The 12,427-nt window shown below is 42.7% G+C and overlaps 1 protein-coding gene across 1 annotated transcript in view; it reads left to right on the top strand.

The window, feature by feature from the left end:
• DTHD1 (death domain containing 1) overlaps nt 1-12,427 on the top strand; it is a 295,545-nt gene that overhangs the window by 171,368 nt on the left and 111,750 nt on the right. The window lies entirely within an intron of this gene.

Here is a 12,427-nt window from a genome sequence, read left to right as displayed (position 1 = left end):
ATGTTCTGGCCAATGAGAATGAACCTATGTGCACACTGCCATGCATATGTTGACATCCCTGTTGCATTGCTCGAGTGGAGGATCTCTACCTGTACATTCATCAAACAGACAATGCATTACTAGTAATTTCCGCTGATGAAAGGACAGGGAGGCGATGCATGCCTGGTTGTTTACTGGTGGGTGGAAATCCCTGTTGAAAGAGAACGGTATGAAGGTGGCCGTTAATAGTTTCTAATTCTGTAGGAGGATTTGATATGATGAAAAGTGTTGCTGCACATTTCATTGAGGGGTGTGACTGGGTTAGGTTATCTGTGAGTGTCTGTGTGTAAGTAAAGCCCTTCTTGGAAATTGGTAAGAGAACTAAGAGTTGTTCTTTAGTTGGAGTTGCAATAAGATATAGAATGAGCAGTTAGTAGTATTTTGCGTGAGTGAATTTGTGACTGACTACAGGTAAGTGAGGTTTAAGTGTTCATCTAGGCTTTCCAAAACAATGAGATGTGGTTGAGTGATTGTGAAGAATAATCATGACAATCATATCTGGAATTATATAGAAAGAGCAGTTAGTAGTATTTTGGGTGAGTGGGTTGGAGATAACTACAGGTAAGTGGGGTTTAAGTGTTCATGGAGTACGGACAGTGAGGTGGGGCTCAGTGATTGTGAAGAATAATCACAACAATAACATCTATAATTATAAACATATCTAAAATTTGCCCCTGATAATGGGACCAGATATGTTTCAAAGACCAAATGCAAACCTTGGACACTCTATTTTTAGCACCATAGGTAGCTATAGTCTTCTTTGGAGCAAGACATGTTCCGATCATTTGCAGTTGGAAATACATTCCACTGAACACTGTGTTGGAAAAAGGAAGACACAAGTGAGTTTTATACCCTGGTTGTTTAATTTTGGCATCAGTGCTGTGGCTGTTTCCGAGGTCTGCTCGAGGTGACCCTGTGCCGTAGGCCCTCCCCTGCCTCCTCCACATCACATGATCTGTCATGTGTTCTGCAGCCAGCGTTTCATCTACACCCTGTGCTGTCCTGTCTGCTGGGAGCATTCTATTGCAGGGCTATTACACCCACCTGTTGGACTTGTCCCGGGTACCTGCAAGGAGGTCTTCTCGAGGTGCCACTAGAACAGCACAGCCCTGTGCCGTAGGCCCTCCCCTCACTTGGCCATCTCATGTGATCTGTCACATGTCCTGCAGCCAGAGTTTCATGTAAGCCTGTGCTGTCTTGTCTGCTGGGAGCACACTAGTGCAGGGTTGCTACACCCACCTTTGGACTTGTCACAGGTCCCTGCAAGGAGGTCCTCTCGAGGTGCCACTAGAACAACGCAGCCCTGTGCCATCGGCCCTCCCCTGTCTCATCCATGTTACATGATCTGTCAGGTGTTCCCCCACCTACTCCTCCCCTTATAAGCAGTCCACCCAGGACGTTTATGCCCTTGGGCATCTTTGTAAGGGTGTGTATACCTTCCTGTTTGCCCCTGTTCACACCTGGACCATGGACACCTTGTATTTTTTCTTTTCTGCTTGGATGTAGTAATATTTCGCCCCCAACATGTTGCCTTCTATCTACATTCAACTACTCACTGGCTTCTTACTTTTTCTACCATTATTTGTTCTTTTCTCACATACTGATATGGGCACTCATATTCCGGTCCATCTGTGTTCTCTTCGTTTCTCAATCACACACCCATGCCTACGTCTTCCATCCAATCTTATCTCTCCTCCTGTTTTACCTTGCCCTCCATCCACAATTACATTAGCAATACATTTCATTTTATTCCTGATATTTTTCAATGGTTTACTTTCCAATGTCTTTGTCTTACAGAAACATGGCTCTCTTCCACTGACACTACTTCCCCTGCTAATCATACCTCTTATTTTTTTCATTTCATTCACACCCCTCGACCAATTGGAAGAGGTGATGGTGTATGAATTCCTGCTCATTGTTCTTCTACAGTGTGCCCAATATCTTTTTCTCCTCCATTATCCCCTACTTTTGAATATCACTTTTCTACTTTTATAAAGCCTTTCTCAATTTCCTTTCTCATTATTTTCCATCCTCCTGGCCCACTCTCAACATGTATTTCTGATCTTGATGCCTTACTTTCGTCAATCCTGCCCTCTACCTCCCTTTTCTTCCTGGTTGTGATTTCAGTCTACATCTGGACTCTGCTCATTCATCTTCTGCTGTTCTTTCATTTTGAGATTCCTACCTTCTCTTTTCTCTGGAGTGCCCACCTTGTCATACTTATGGTTCATCTTTGAATCTCAATTTTTCTACTGTTTCTTGCAATGCACCAGTCTCTTCATATCCTATTTATTTGTTGGATCATTTCCTACTCTCCTTTGCCGTTCTTCTTTCTCTCACCCCTCTTATTTCTGATGCCCCTTTTCCTTTTTACGTCATGGTCTTTGCTGCTTTGATACTTCTTCTTTCATTGGTTTTCTTCTTCTCTTCCCTCTCTTGAGTTGTTTTCGCTGTCATCTGCTGACCTGGCAGCTACTTCTCTTCAGTCTGCTTTCTTCTTTACTCTTGATTTGCTTTACCCTGCCTAAGCATTTACCCCTACCTGTAAACCCTGCCAAACCTTGGCTAACACTACCACTTTTGTCCCTTTGGTCCTCCCTCCGGAAGTCTGAGCGCTGATGGAAAAAACTCACTCTCTCTCTGATCTTAACTGTCTCTCTTCCCTTCATTCTTCCGTCGATGCTCTTCTTTTTATTGCAAAACAACTATATTGTTCGTGTTTTACTCTATCCCAAAACTCTTTCTCACCACCAATGTCGTCTTTTTCAACTTCTTAACAATATCCGTTCCCCTCGCCTACCTGATCCCACTCATTCTTCTGTACTATACGTCTCTGACATAGCTCACTACTTTACTTCTAAGATCATTACTCCTCGTTCTGCCTTTCCTACTTCCTCCACTGTCCCTTCTCCACCAGTACTCACCCTGCCCTTCCTTTCTCCCTTCCCTCCTTTTCTGCTTTTTCTCCTCTCTCAGATTTTGATGCTTCTTATTTTCTAACCCGTGCCCATCCCACGGCTTCGCCTTCTGATCCTCTCCCATCTGTGCTCATCCCCTTGTTGGACCCTCACATTCTTCCCTATCTTACCACTCTTATAAACCTGTCACTTTCTTCATCTACTTTCCCATCTTCTTTTAAGCATGCTACCATTAGTCTTATCTTTAAAAAAACTACTCTTGACCCTTCTCTTTCCTCTAATTTTCATCCGATCTCTCTTCTTCCCTTTCTATCTAAACTATTGGAGAGTATTGCTTATTCACAAGTTTCTTCTTATTTGCACCTTCCTCATTCTCTCCTCTGCCCACCACAGTCTGGTTTTAGTCCTGCTCACTCCACTGAATCTGCTCTTTCAAATGTATTTATTTATTTTATTTTATTTTATTGGACATTTGTATGGTGCCTATACACAAGTGTTTCCAGGTGCCACAAGTCAAGAAGGGGGGGAAGGGGGAACATAGGATATCATTGTATTGTATTGTATTGTATTTTATTTATATAGCGCGCGGAGCCCTGAGGCAACTGGGCACATTTCTTGGGTACATATAAGGTGTATATTTACAATTACAGACATAGTACATAACATAATTTACAAGCATAGATTAACAGGTAATACAGATAGTACACACAGTTTGCAAGCATAGATAGTACACAGCAATAAGTATATACATTATAGAGAATTAGAGAATTACAGAATTATAGAGAATTAGAAACCACAGTATTTATAGCTACACAGTATTTGGAGATTGGTGATGAGGTGGGTTAGTGTTTATTCAGACAGAGCCAGGATTAGGCCTCACGGCAAAATTTGTGGATGGAGTGTTCTAACCTGATGTTAGGAGGTAGTGCATTCCAGGTTTTGGCTGCTAGGACTGGGAAGCTTTCGCCCCCTGCCCCTTGCAGTTTGAACTTTGGTATGGAGTTGGAAGATCTTGTTTGTCTTAAAGAAGGTTGGAGTCTGAATTTGTCGCAGAGATATTTGGGTTCCTGATACATTTGTGTATGAGGGAGAGTGTTTTTAATTTAATTCTTTGGTTGATTGAGAGCCAGTGAACACTGTGTCTCAACTCTGAGATGTGTAGCTTTCTAGGGAAGTTAGCTGCTCTTAGCGCGTTGTTTTGGTAGATAGGTAATTTATTTAGATTGTGCTCACTAGTGCCTAGGTAAAGAACATTGCAGTAATCTAGCTTGGTTAGTACGAGCACCCTGGCCAGGGTGATGCAATTTGCCATCATCAGGAAAGGTCTGCATGCGTTGATGAGCTTACATGTGTAAGCAGTTGTAGAGGCGGTAGCATTAATTTGCTTGCCAAGAGAGATGGAGGAGTCAATGTACATACCTAGACGTCTTTGGATACTTGGATGTTATTGTCGTCAATATTGAAGCTGTCAAATTTGTTGTCAAGTTCTGGCTTGGGTACCCACGAGAAGAAGCTCAGTCTTGTCATCATTGAGGCAGAGCCCATGTTGTGCCATCCAGGCTTGGATGATAAGGTAAATGTTGTTGAGTCGTTGTGAGTCTGTGTCGTGGTTGCCTGTGATGTGTATGAGGATCTGCGTGTCGTCAGCGTAATTAGTGTAAGAGATTCCCAGTTGGTCGAGTTTGTCAAAAAGAGGTTTTGTGCATATGTTGTAGAGTGTGGGGGAGACACAGAAGCCTTGTGGAACTCCGCACGTGACAGTCGAAGGGGGTACAGAGGCAGATGGTGTGAACACTCTGGTTGTTCTGTTGTTCAGAAATGACTGGATGCAGGTGATTGCTATGTTGCAAAAGTGGGCTGCTGAGGAGAGATGATTGCAGAGGATTTTATGGTTGACCAAGTCAAAATCCGCAGATAGATCTAGTAAGAGAAGGATGGCAAGATTGCCTGAGTCCATGATGCTTTTGGTTTGGGTTACTAGATCTATTAGGGCTGTTATGGTTCCATGTCTGGGTCGGAATCCGGATGGGCGTAGCCCTAGCAGATTATTACTTACAAGGTGGAGTTGGATGTGCAAATAGGCTGCTTTGTCTATGATCATCAAAAGGAAAGGTACAGCGGTGATGGGTCTGTAGTTGGATGGATTATTGGGGTCGAGGGGTGGTTTTTTGAGAAGTGGCATGACCCACACGTCCTTGAGGTTTGTGGGGATGGTAATGGATTTGAAGGAGGCATTGATAAGAGACTTGAGAAATCAAACAAAAATCAGCAACAAGAAAAAGGGACAGTTATATTGGCCTTCTGACAATACTACCATGCAAGTGCTTGAGTATCAGTTCCAGTGGAAGGTGTAGAGGTAAAAGTGCAAAAGTGGGGGGGACCCCAGGTTGGGGGGAGTGCTGTACAGGCCAAGGGGGCAAGTGCCAGGATAGAGGTAGAGGGGGAGGGGAGGCAAAGTGAAGTTGACAGGCGGACTGGGTAGGTAAAGTCTGGGAAAGGGTGCCCAAGGGCAAGTGCTGGCAAAGGATGCTGAGAAGGACTGGTAGAGAGGTGGTCTGGTTCCTGTATGACCCAGAAAGGGATAAAACCCCAGTCGCAGCGGCAGGTGGAGAGTTTAGCAAGGGATGGGCGAGATGGAAGGTAGAGCAGAAAAGGAAGGTCTTGAGAAGATTCCAGGACTTAAGAAGATCCGGCTCAAGTCTGATGGGGTGAGGGAGGCTGTTCCAAAGGGAGGCGCCAGCCAAGGAGAGGGATCGACCCCCTTTTTATTGTTTGGAGAAACGTCTGATCTGCGGACACTTGTGAGCCCTATGTTTTAACATTCTGATTGCTTTTCAGTCTCTTTCCTTTCACAAATATCTCCGGTCAGCATGCACTTCTAGTTTAGCTGCACATTTTGGCTTTGCTTGAAGTCACAATGAAAAAGGTTTTTCATTCAATTAGGTCATATACTGTAGAAATATTGTCATAACGTACTGCTAGACAAGAATATCACGTTGGGAAAACCTTGCAGGATATATGAGATATATGAGATGGGCATCATCAAACTTTAGAAAAATATATAGGTAAATAGACAAGCTTCATCATTTTTAAGAAGAACCGTTCATATCTTGTTCGGATGACACCAATTTCACAAGTGAAAAATAGGACAGACAGGGACAACAAATTGGCTTCAGACATAATGTGTATACATAAAGTAATGTGAAGCTTTTCATTGTTGTGGAAGGAAGGCAGGTCACCTCCTTCTTCTTCTACTCATACTCTTTGCTGCCTCTTGGTGAGCCTGGTCTGGTACATGCACTTCAAGATCTCTCTCACCACCATCCTGAAATTCAATACAAGACACTCATGTGAGCAAAGGTTGGGAGACAGTTAGTTATTATATGCTTCTAAGGGTTGGTGGGGTGACAAAAGCTAAAAAATGTAAGCAGGCAATCAGAATGAACACATTCACTCTTGTGTCTTGGTGGAGGGTGGGGTTGGGAAATGTTGAAAGTTGTGATGAAGCCAATAGGCGTTCAGAACTGCTTCTGCAGTCTCAAATATACAATTATTAATTCACTGCATATTCCTGGATTGTGCTGTAACAATTGTGTTTCTCTTCACACCTAAATTAATACATTCCCAATTCTACAAGGCAATGCAACCACAGCAGCAATGAAGGCAGCACAATTCAGGTAATGACATAAGGCCTCATCACAAGTTGGGTGGTAGCCCTTAAATGTGGCGATAATGCTATTACTACCGCAATTAAGGGTCCACCCAATCATGAATCTGGCAGCATTTATCCCCAGCTCTAAGCTGGGGTAAATGCAACAACTTAACACCCATTTTCGGACGCAATTAGCTTTGCGCTATAAGCGCACACAGATTGCACCAAAAATGCCCCATTGGGTCCAATGATAGGGCGCTTATAACGCCAGACTTTGTTGCAGTAACGCTATTAGTAACGCTACTAGCCTGGTAATACCGCCGGGATACTGCCAAACTTGTGATGAGGCCCTATAGTATTCCATTTTCACAGATCAGTTTTCTTATGCATGATACTGATGGTGTCCGGCAGGGTTCCTTCCAGTGATTTAGAGGATTGTTCTTGATTTTTCAACAAGAAGTTGGAGAGCTTGAATGCATTTCGGTTGGTAAGTCACTACTGCAGGGATTGCCTAATGCAGGCACCCAAACCTCTGGGGAAACGTTTGCCCTTAATTGCTAAGTTAGAGAACAGGTGAAGATTGATATATTATTTGAAATAACTTAGGGATGAAATCGAATTTAACCAAAGGGGTGATAGTGGTAAATGATAATGAATTGCCAGCACTGCTCAATGATGGCAATAGACTACAATTGTTGAAAGCCTAGTGTTCATGCCTGTGAAGGTAACTGGGAAGTGAGTGTCAGTCTGGTTCCAAAATGGAAGGAAGGAGCAGATATCACTGGCATGATATGATCAAGGTAAAGTAGGGCGGTGATGCATGCCCTGATAACATCCTTAATTTGGATTAGGATCTCTGGGTGGACTGCTGTCTAGTAATGGATTTGCAATACAGGCTTCAAAGCTAGTGTGGTAAGAGCTAAGCCCAAATGATGCCAGTGGTACAAGTTACTATAGAAAGCACTCAACAGTGTGAACAGTGGAAAGTTCAAATAAGTGTTACCACCATAAATGTAGAGTGTTCAAGTAATTACATGCTTAAGCAATAACAGAAACAAGTGATATTATTTTACCTGTGATCAGGATGGGGAGGAACAGAAGGAGCCAGGCATTTGCCTACACTTGTTTTGGGTGGGTACCCATCTTCAGGAACCCGGGCAAGATTGTTTGTGTTGTATATAGCAAACCTGTTAATTTGTTGAGATTTTGATAGTTGTTTCTAAAGATTTGTATCCGCCAGGGGACCACTCTGGTGGTGATAGATTGTGGTATAAAAGTCCTTTAACATAACATCATTCAAAATGAAGCAATCAACTGTTGTGCCACAGAGTAATTTCAATAGTTGGACTGAATGTTGGAGGAGTGTATCCATGCTTCTTATGTAAAGCACATGCAATTGGTCTGTCTCTGGCTTTTTTACAAAAATGTGTTTCTTGGGCTTCCTATAGACAAAGAGTGTACACGGAATGTGTGTGGACAATGTCACAGTGTGACACCTGTTAAACCATCATCAGTACCTGATATGTGCCCCCGAAGCCTCAGCACTACATACCCCACCCTTTTCCCCAGAGCAATATTCCTAAGCACAGGTTATGTTTCATTTGGGGCAAACGGCAAGTCACATTGATGTGAATCCTCAAACTAAGGAGGGACCCACTAAGGCCAGATGAGGCCGAAAATCTGCCCTCAGGAGTCTAAAAAAAGTCTCTGGATTTCCACAAGAGGGAAGTGTAGAATCCCTGTGGTGAGATTTGACATTGATGATGGTGATGATGGATTAGTTCCCCTGCAGATTGGGCCCCTCCATCAGCTAGTAGTTCCCCTCCTTAATTAAGATTGCTAGAGTGTGAGATGATATGCCATCCATTGGATTACTTAGCTTGGTAAAGGCCAGTGCCAGGAAACCAAAGATCTTTATTTGGCTGAAAACCCCAATGATATAGAGACATTATGAAGGTGATAACAATCTTGCCCAGTTATGGACATTGTCAGCAGGAAGTGTGGTACCCTTATTTCCACTGCCGGTTGGTAATGTTAGTTTGGCATTTACAGAAGTGGCATTAACATTGACACTCTAGTGGATCCTCTAAGCAATGATGGCACAAGGTTAACTCTAATTGTTTGGACTATATTCTGAGGTACCCAGAAGTGGTAGGATTAAAGTTGATTCACACCAAGGAAGAGATGGAAACTTTGATAATTGTCTCATGGAGTGTCAAGTTTCTTGAGGAGGTCATTTTTAACAGGCAGAATTTAAGCAGTGAAATGCACAGCTTCTATCACATCAGTGGTACGACCCACACACCTTACACAGGATGCCCAAGACTGACAGACTCTGTGAGTGGTTGAATGTACCCCTCACAATTATAATGAGGGCATTCCCTAAACAGAATGGGTGAAAGTGGGAAAAGTATTTGCTCTAGTCATACATTGAAGTGTTTCAGCAATCGACTAGGGTACTGTAGGGTATTTTGTGTAGATTTGGGGCCTAGCAGTATTTTCTTACCACCAAGAATAAAAGTAATTTAGCAACAATCACTCCTTGCATTCAGATTGGGTTTGGTAGTATAGTGGTATCGTGGCTATGCATTATTTCAGTACACAGATACATTTAGTTTGTATGCATTTCGTTGTGGTATAGTGATGAGCATAATGTCTTTGTTTTATTTGTGGCCCCAACATACAAAACCCCTTTCTTTTGTTTAGACTGTTCTTGTGATCTCTAGAGGCCTCAGGCTTCTACATTATTCAAGAACACCACATTTTCATATGGAGAGCCACATATGGCTGTTATCACTGATTTATCTACACCAATGAGCTGTGCTTCCATAAAGTATTCACAATAACATGTGGTATAATCACTAATTTATTTACATTAGTGAAACTATTTCCAGAGGCCTCTTTCTCTGCTGACTCATGTACGTCCAAAAGACTATCAGATTGTGTTCCACTCCAAAGTCACACACACATACACTGAGTGGAACCACACACACAGCTATTTATAATTACTCATAACATACCTTTTCCACATGGGATGCTTGACATATATTACCTAATACCCTCCCCTTTTATCAGGTGATATGGGCTAACTGTACCAGAGAAAAACAGAAGCAAATAGAAGCCTTTACACGGATTGCGATTTACATCAGTTTCATTTCAAAAATCATACATTACCAATTTTGCGAGGCAGTCTTTTTCTAGAATAAACATAAGAGAAGCAATTGCAAAATACATGGCATTTCATTAGATTCTTTGCAACAATAAAAAGAACAGTGCATCAGTTGACTTGCATTTCTGAATAGCAACATTAGAATGCAGCTATCGCTACATTCTAGCTTTCAAAAAGCTTTCATTCACACACTGCATTCTCGCTTTGTGTAAGATAATTACCAGCAAAATTGTAGCAGATCAGCATGCAAACTCTCTGGACAGGTCTCTTTCTTTAAATGGCTCGGGCTTCCTTTTGGAGCACCCGGCGAGGACATGCAGTTCCAGTCTGCACTCTTTTGTCCTCAAACCGGTGCCAATTGACTGGAATCTCCAGCCTGTGAAGGTCAGCAGTACACTGGAATGATGCCCCTCAATCAGGCAGCCCCACAACAACTCCCGCCAAGTCCTCATCGAAGCTGTGTAAAAATGTCCACTGCCTTTCTCTCTCCCCGAGATTCTTCAGGAAACCTCAGTTACAGCCCCTAAGGTGATGTGTCACCAATCAAAATACACAATAATCTATCCTCCTCTTTCAACAATGGCTTGGTTTATACGGTTTAGAAACTGTATCTACTAATTTCCTGGCATGCAGATTTCGCATCCAGCTAACACAGTGAACAGAGAAAAAATGAATCCAAGTGCACGTTTAAAATGACTTTCAGAGCCTGTCTTTTCTACCTCATTTTGCACTGGAGAACACATTATGATGTTATTTGATTAGAATCATGTTAGTACTGTTAATTTTATATTAGTTCATTAATCCTCTAATGTGTCTCCTGCAACAGAGGCATTTCAGGTGAGAGAAAAAAAAGAAATGGTGCGTTACTAACAGTGAAAAAAATTATGTGTTTTTTGACTGAGTAGCCTGTCTTCATTTATATATCCATATGTTACACCGGCAACACATGGCTTGCTGTAATGCATTATAGCAATACATTGATCTCATGCAGTGGTGCTGCACCCAAAAACACGCTATATATTGATCCCATGTAATGGCGCTGCACTCCAAAAACACGCTAAATAATCTGTGGTGCTGCACTCCAAAAACACGCTAAATAATCCTACAGTACGTGCTTTCAAGCTCCTATGCCTCTGTATATATGACCATAGATTACAGATTGTACATTTGCAGGTGATAGAACAGCTATAGTTTTCTCTGTGCAAAACGTGAAGGAATATCTCTAGGGTTAGGTTTTGCAACTTCAACCTGGAGAAGTATTCAGTAGAATGATTTGTAGTATGACCATCACGCATTTGGATTATACTACTTGTTCTGGAGTGGCATAACAAGAAGAAAGCTGCATAGATGGATCTGCACAGGATCATATTTCTGGTCAGTGATGCTGACTGTGAGGCAATGGCAGGATCCCACGTCATGTATGTATGTATGTATTACATTTGTAGAGCGCAAACAAAGGCCCACGGACATCTGGGCGCTAAGGGAGGGACATTAGTGAACTCAGAAGAAACTATCAGCATTGCTTAGAAAAAGATAGTGGGGGCTAGAACCAAAAACGACTAGCCCCCCCCAACCAAGCTTTCTGAAATGACGGATTTTCAGCAACAGTTGGGACTCTAAATGCAGACACTGAGTAGGAAAATAGCGCTCATGTTTAGCATGAATGTAGACAGCACCCGTATTATGAATCACTCAATGAGTAATACATAAGATCTTAAACTCAATGCGAGTTTTAACGGGAAGCCAATGGAACTGCTGCAGCAGAGGATCAATGGGAGTACGTCTCAGTGCCGTGTTTTGGAGAACTTGCAAGCGATGGATATGAAAGACCAGTTGACCTTAGTAGATCTTGTTGCAGTAATCAATCGATCCTATGATCGACGAAGTGACCATCTTGAACCGGCAGGCCACGGGAAAGAAGGGAAGTACTTTCTTGAGTACTTTAAGGTTAACAAAGCAGGTGTTGCACACTGCGGTGATCTGTGTTTCTCTCTGCCGTAATGAAAGCTTTACACCCAGGCGTTTTAACTGATGTACTGGGAGCCAGGTAGGGGCTGAGAGAGTCTGGCTAATACTCAGCATTCCAACTGGCTTTCAGTGTCTGAGAACCAACTACCAAAACCTCAGTCTTCAACCCATTTAACTTGAGCCAGTTGTTTGACATTCAAATCCAGATATATGAGAGGTAATCTCTAAGCTTATGTGAATTTGCTGTTATGTGTGCATCCAGACGGAACACAAGTTTTGTGTCATCCACATATGTATAGAAAAGGACCCTTTGTTTAGAGATGAGGTCATCCAGAGGATGTAAGTGGAGATTAAATAGCAAAGGCGAAAGGGCAGAACCCTAAATCACACCACAGGAAAGTGCGTAGGGTGCAGAGCAGCAGGAGCGAAAAGCAATGGTCTGGAATAACTCTGCAAGGAAGGTTGCAAACCCAGACAATGGAATGCCAGATATCCCTCCCTGTTCTAGACGGCGTAGAAGAGTGTCTTGGTCCACTGCATCAAAAGCCACAGAGAAGTCAAGGACAATCAGCACCCGACACCCCCCCCCCCTGTGGTCCTGGAGCATTGCTAGGTCACCCAGGAGTGAAATCAGGACTGTTTCTGTGCCCATCATAGGTCAAAAACCTGATTGAAATGGGT

The sequence above is a fragment of the Ambystoma mexicanum genome, chromosome 6q (assembly GCF_040938575.1).
Source record: "Ambystoma mexicanum isolate Mex_15411 chromosome 6q, UKY_AmexF1_1, whole genome shotgun sequence".
NCBI classification, from domain to species: Eukaryota; Metazoa; Chordata; class Amphibia; order Caudata; family Ambystomatidae; genus Ambystoma; species Ambystoma mexicanum.
The sequence above is the reverse complement of the archived record's forward strand: the minus strand, read 5'-3'. Positions and strand labels throughout refer to the sequence as shown.